Source organism: Capricornis sumatraensis, chromosome 1 (genome assembly GCF_032405125.1).
Source record: "Capricornis sumatraensis isolate serow.1 chromosome 1, serow.2, whole genome shotgun sequence".
Classification (NCBI taxonomy): domain Eukaryota; kingdom Metazoa; phylum Chordata; class Mammalia; order Artiodactyla; family Bovidae; genus Capricornis; species Capricornis sumatraensis.
Genome location: NC_091069.1, coordinates 256,738,036 through 256,744,464, shown reverse-complemented (window position 1 = coordinate 256,744,464; position 6,429 = coordinate 256,738,036). Strand labels below are relative to the sequence as shown.

The following is a 6,429-nucleotide window of genomic DNA, read 5'->3' as shown; positions in this document are numbered from 1 at the left end:
TTTGGTTTTATTCATTGACTTCTATGCTCTCATGTTTAAAAATAACTAAAAAGGTATATTTATCAGTCTGAAAAAGTGAAAGTGAAGTCGCTCAGTCGTGTCCGACTCTTTGTGACCCCATGGACTGTAGCCTACCAGGCTCCTCCATCCATAGGACTTTCCAGGCAAGAATTCTGGGGTGAATTGCCATTTCCTTCTCCAGAGGATCTTCCCAACCCAGGGATTGAACCTGGGTCTTCCGCGTTGGAGGCAGACGCTTTACCATCTGAGCCACCAGGGAAGGTATTTATCAGTCTAGAGCAGTGCTCTCCAGCAGAAATAAGAATGTGAGCCTTGTATGTAATTTTCCATTTGCCAGTAGCCAAAATAATAATACATAATAAAAGGAGAAGTAAAAAGAAACAGGTGAAGTGAATTTTAATCACATATTTTCTTTAAATATTTTCCTTCAATACTGTGTCAATATCTGCCTCGAGGGACTTTGCAGGTGGCTCAGTGGTAAAAAATTTGCCTGCGAATGTAGGAGAGTTGGATACAGTCCCTGGGTCGGGAAGATCCCCTGGAGGAGGAAATGGCAACCCAGTCCAGTACTCTTGCCTGGAGAATCCCATGGACAGAGGAACCTGGCGGGCTGCATTCCATGGGGTCGCAAAGCGGACATGCCTGAGCGACTTCACTTTATACTTACAGTGCATCTTAGTTTGGACTATCTACCTTCAAGTGCTTCAAAGCCATGCCTTGTGGCCGCTGTAGGGGGCACAGATTTAGAAGTTGCTATTTTTGTTGGGCTCCAGAGATGCTTGGCAGGTGAAGATGACCATCACTCTGCACGTTAGAGCTTCAGCATCATTATCATTCAAATGCCTTTATGGATAGGGCAGCTTCTAACCTCACGTTTTTGAGTGAAGTGAAAGAAGCATTGTTCTTTTCCATCTTATATGTAGGTGAGAAACCTGGGAATCTGATGTCTTAAGGAAGCCCGTTTACTCCTCCCTAGGAAGACTGAACTGCTGTTCTGGCTTCCTAGCAGTCCTGGATAGACTCCAGGAAGTCTCTGTTCCTGGGGGAAGGGATTTATGCCACCGCGAAAGATACCCAGTCTTGTTTTACAGACTCAGAGAGTGAATCTCGGAGCAGTAGAGGAGCTGTCCTGGTGGTCAGAGGAGAGTCCACAGTGGACCTTGAACAAGAACCACATGGACAGTTCCTTGGACTTGCAGGTTACACCCAGGAAACTGGGGCACTTCCTGTCCCTGACTCCTGGTCAGTACCACTCACGCTTGACCACGCGGCTGAAAGCAAAGGGCCTTGGTGCATTGTGAAATGGCCCCACTCTGTTGAAACCATGGAAACCGGCAGAATACCTCACCAACTTAGCTGCTTAGCCCTAGGACAAGCACTGGCCAGACACCAGTTCCAGAAATCTGGAATTGCCCCCAGCCAGTTGGGGGTAGTACAGGTGGGTAGTAAAGTGGTTAGTGCCTGGACCGGAGCCCAGTTCTCATTAGACCCCTGCCTTGTGTTGGATGTATTTCTGTCTCTGTGGTCCAAGAGCTGTGAAGGAAGGAGGACTTACTGGGTCCAGGAACACTCAAGGACACATTTAATTCTGTTTCTCTTCCATAGCGCTAACTCTTGAGATTTGATTGGCTCCAAAAAAAAAAAAAAAAAAAAAAGTGTGTCTGTTAAATGTATCAGGAAAGACCTTTTTTTAAGGAGGGGAGAGGGGTCGGTTAAGCTAAGACTTCCCTTGCAAAAAGAAATTTGGGGGTTGAAATACTTTCAGGCAGCTGAGATTGGCATTTCTAAGTACAGATGGATCATGGCTAATTGAACAGCTTTCAGCCAGTGTGTTGAACTATGAGTACTGATGCTCTTCCTTTGTGTGTTCAAGCATCCTTTTATCCACACGCGTAGAGTCTTAGGCTCTGTGTTGGGCTCTGGACATTCAAAAGTGTGGTCTGTTGCCTGCAAATGGAGTAGTGTCCACAGCTGTACAAACAGAAGCTTTGACAGAGGACGTACCAAGCGCTTGCCTGGAGAATCCCTTGGATCGAGGAGCCTGGCAGGCTGTAGTCCGTGGGGTCACTAGGAGTGGGACGTGAGTGCGCACAGCACAAAACAAAAACACAAAGTGCTGGGGACACCGAAAAGGGGCAACGTTTCAGGAGAGGCTCCACTTAGGAGGAAAGGCTCGATCGGGTACGGAAGGATGGCGAGGAGGTCTCAAGGTAGATTAACAAGAAGAAAGAGAGTTTCAGACCTGGGAGTGAATGCCTGCTCTGTTGTCAGTCACTAAATGATGTCCAACTCTTTGCGACCCCATGGACTACAGCACGCCGGGCTTCCCTGTGCTTCACCATCTCCCAGAGTTTGCTCAGATTCGTGTCCATTGAGTCGGTGATGCCATTCAACCATCTCATCCTCTGCCACCCCCTTCTCCTTTTACCTTCAGTCTTTCCCAGCATCAGGGTCTTTTCCAGTGAGTCGGTTCTTCGGCCTCAGGTAGCTGAAGTACTGGAGCTTCAGCTTCCGCTTCAGTCCCAGAAACCACAGTTACTTGGTGTGGGCTACTTCTCCCTGTGGCTCACCCTTGGCATTGCCTGGCCAGCTTTCCAGCTTGTGCCCTGGACAGAGATGTTACTACAGCTCTGGTGGCTCCCAGAGCCCTGTGTATAGGTTGGTTTTGGTGGGAGATGACCTCAGTGTCTACCTGGAGAGTTCAATTTCCAGGCTAACTTACCAACAAGATATTTAACCCTGGTCTGGTGGAGGTCCTCATGTAAGATCCATTCCTGGGGGGCAGAGGAACTGATGGCTGCTCCTTTGATGGCTCTTGGTCCATGTAAGCTTGTGATCAGGTATGCTGCTGCTGCTGCTGCTGCTAAGTAGCTTCAGTCATGTCCGACTCTGTGCGACCCCATAGATGGCAGCCCACCAGTCTCCCCCATCCCTGGGATTCTCCAGGCAAGAACACTGGAGTGGGTTGCCATGTCCTTCTCCAATGCATGAAAGAGAAAAGCGAAAGTGAAGTCGTTCAGTCGTGTCTGACCCTTAGCGACTCCATGGACTGCAGCCCACCAGGCTCCTCCGTCCATGGGATTTTCTAACCAAGAATACTGGAGTGGGGTGTCAGTTCCCACTCCAGGGGATCTTACTGAGCCAGGGATGGAACCTGTGTCTGCTGATTGGCAGGCAGATTCTTTACCACTGAGCCACCAGGGAAGGCCATTGATTAAAAGAACCCAAACCAATTGTGCGTGTGTTTCCTAGTGGTTGAAAACATGGATTTAACAGGAAGTTCCTTCTACCCCTGGAATCCTTTAGCATTTTATCTGTATCCTTCCAATGAAAAGGGAAGTTGTGTCAAAATCGAGTACATTAATTTGTAAACAGCAGTGAACTTATGGGGCCAGCACGGCAGAATATATGAAATTGTTACCAGATTGAAAAAATATCTAGGAAACACAGCAGCGTTCAGTACTGAATGCATTCTAACTTGTATTTATGTCCCTGTAGTACCTTGAAATGTAGGCCACACTCCTGATTCGTCTTTGGGTCTCTCAGGTTGAATAGCTGATAGGTGTACATATTGTGAGTTGCCTAATACCAGATATGCGCAGGAAGGAATGAGTGTCTGGGGAGAGGTGCCCTGAAAATCATGAAATGGTTATCAGTGTTAGAAATCAAATGGTTTTTGTCCACAGTAGGTGCTGAAGAATCTTTTTTACTTTCAATTTTAGTAAAATATGCATAGCAAGATTTACCATCTTAAGCATTTTTAATTGTATAGTTTAGGAATATAAAGAATATTCATATGGGTGTTCAGTTCAGTTCAATTGCTCAGTCCTGTCTGACTCTTTGTGACCCCATGGACCACAGCACGGCAGGCCTCCCTGTCCATCACCAACTCCTGGAGTTTACCCAAACTCATGTCCATTGAGTCAGTGATGCCATCCAACCATCTCATCCTCTGTCGTCCCCTTCTCCTCCCACCTTCAATCTTTCCCAGCATCAGGGGCTTTTTTGTGCAGCTGATCTTTAGAACTTGTCATCTGATAAAACTGAAACTCTGTGCCCATTAACAGCAACTTCTCATTTGCTACTCTCTTGAGCCCCTGACAACTGCCAATTCTGCATTTTGCTTCTGTGAATTTGATTATTCTAGTCCAATTGACTAGCTTGTATTAACAGTATCTGCCTTTTTGTGCCTGATTCACTTCACTGAGCATAATGTCTTCAGAATCCATCCGTGTTGCAATAGGTGTCAGAATTTGCTTCTTTTTTAAGGCTGAGTAATATTCCATTATATGGATAAGCAACATTTGTTTATTCATCTGTTGCGGTTCCTTCTAGCTTTTGGCTGTTGTGAATGAGGATGCAGTGAGCATTCACATACACATATCTCTTGAAGATCTCGCTTTCTGTTCTTTTGGGTATGTATCCTGAAGTGGAATTGCTGTATCATAGGGGAATTCTATGTTTAACTTTTGGAGGACCTGCCGTACTGTTTTCCATGGCAGCTGTGCCATTTGACACTCCCATGTACAGTGCCCCACGGGTTCCAATTTCTCCACATCCTTGCCAGTGCTTGCTATTTTTCACTTTTGTTTTTGTTTTCATAGTAGCCATCCTTATGGGTGTGAGGTGCAAAACTCTTTTTTTAAGGTTAATAAATGAAGCTATTGAGTGCCACCTGCTTGCCTTCCATCAGTCAGTGCCTTTGAAGAAATTATTCTTCAAAGGAGATGATGTTTTGAAGTCGTAGGCTTCCTACGTGTGACTTCTGGGAACTATTTGAGTCAAGTGTTGTTTTGGCAGTGGCAACTTAGATGAAACATTCAAAATAACCTCTTCTCCCCAACCTTTAAGAATAGTAGAGGTTGTTTTTGAAAAATCTCAACTTGGTCTTCTGTCAACAGTGATTTTCAGGTCCCTCCAAAGCTTACCGGCTTCCCAGGTGGCGCTAGTGGTAAAGAACCCGTTACCAATTCAGGTAGGCACAAGAGACACAGGTTCGATCCCTGGGTCGGGAAGATCCGCCAAAAGGATGGCATGGCAACCCACTCCAGTATTCTTGCCTGGAGCATCCCATGGACAGAGAAGAGCCTGGTGGGCTGCAGTCCATGGGATTGCAGAGAGTCAGGCATGGCTGAAGCAACTTAGCACACACGTCAAAGCTTCAGATTAGTAGGTAAGTCATTCCAGGATTGAACTTAGAGGATGGAGATCAGAGTGGATCCTCTGGTATTGTCTGTCTTGGGAAATGCGTGGGTGAAGGAGCTGTCCAGCAGGAGAGAGGCAAGTTGCAAATGTTTTATTTGCACAGAATGTACTACAACTTCTTGTTGCACTGTGGGTAAAAGTGAAATGTTTGGATGTGTTCTTGTGTGTGCTCCCGTGTGTGTGTGTGTGTGTGTGGCCAGGGGAGAGGGGCTGTTTCTTGTGTAGGAAAGAAAATAGCTCTGTTTACTCCTTAACCTCCCCTTGCTTACTATATGAGAAAAAAATATATACTTGCCTAAGGCAGGCGGTTTTAAGAGCATGAATCCTGTGACATCATCTGGCAGAGTGAAATATCAGTGGAGCGGCTGGAGTAAGAGCAGTTGGCCATTAGTTACGAGGCTCTGAAACTTTCCGAGTGAGTTTACGTGCGCTCTCTGTGGCGCGATATGAAGACTTTCGTTTGGCTGAAGTGTTTGTTTTAATGAGGTATTGCCATGTCGCGCACACAGATGAAAACCACATGATGTACCCCGGGCAAGAGCGAAGCAATAACTCTACAGATTTTTGAAGAAGACTAGTCATACCACAGGCTACCATTATAACAGAAAAAATAACAAGAATTTTAATATAGTTGTCTGGCCAAATATATTAATTTAAACTGAATGCCTTTTAAAAAATATTATAGCTGTGAGGCAGGACGTTCCATTGGCAAGCATCTTCAAAACCTTCATTTCAGAGGATTCATTGAAAATTATTAGAGGGGGGCAGCCTTTGCCCGTCTGCATATTTGGAGGAACCACTGAAAAGTCTTTGATCATTTATATGAGGCTTCTTTGAGTTTGACACAAAGACGCTCAAGTAAGAAGAGACACATTTTTAAGCGGGTTGACGTCTTTGCATTTACGTGGGGGCATGGGCAGTGTACTGATAGCAGCCGCGATGGAGAATTCTATTATGAGAACATGGCCTTGTGCTTTGCAGGTCCTGTTCCATTGCCCGGACCCTGTGCGGCCCGAGTTCACATTCGGTCGTTTGTCAGATTTCCATGTTTGGAAATTTAGGAAAAGATTAGTAGAGCATTTTTCGAAAAAAGGTGTTCTGGTAACCTTGCTTGGGTATTATTGCTGGGTTCTAATAATCCTTGTCTGAAAAAAAAAAATTCTCTTTTTATATTTCCTCTAAATTAGAAATCTGAAATCTCAA

General features: G+C 45.5%; 1 non-coding gene across 1 annotated transcript; it reads right to left on the bottom strand.

Moving 5' to 3' along the window:
• Positions 1–208: 208 nt before the first annotated feature.
• Positions 209–280, bottom strand: TRNAW-CCA (transfer RNA tryptophan (anticodon CCA)). Its single transcript has one exon. It is a non-coding gene; the product is annotated as a tRNA-Trp (tRNA).
• Positions 281–6,429: the final 6,149 nt, after the last annotated feature.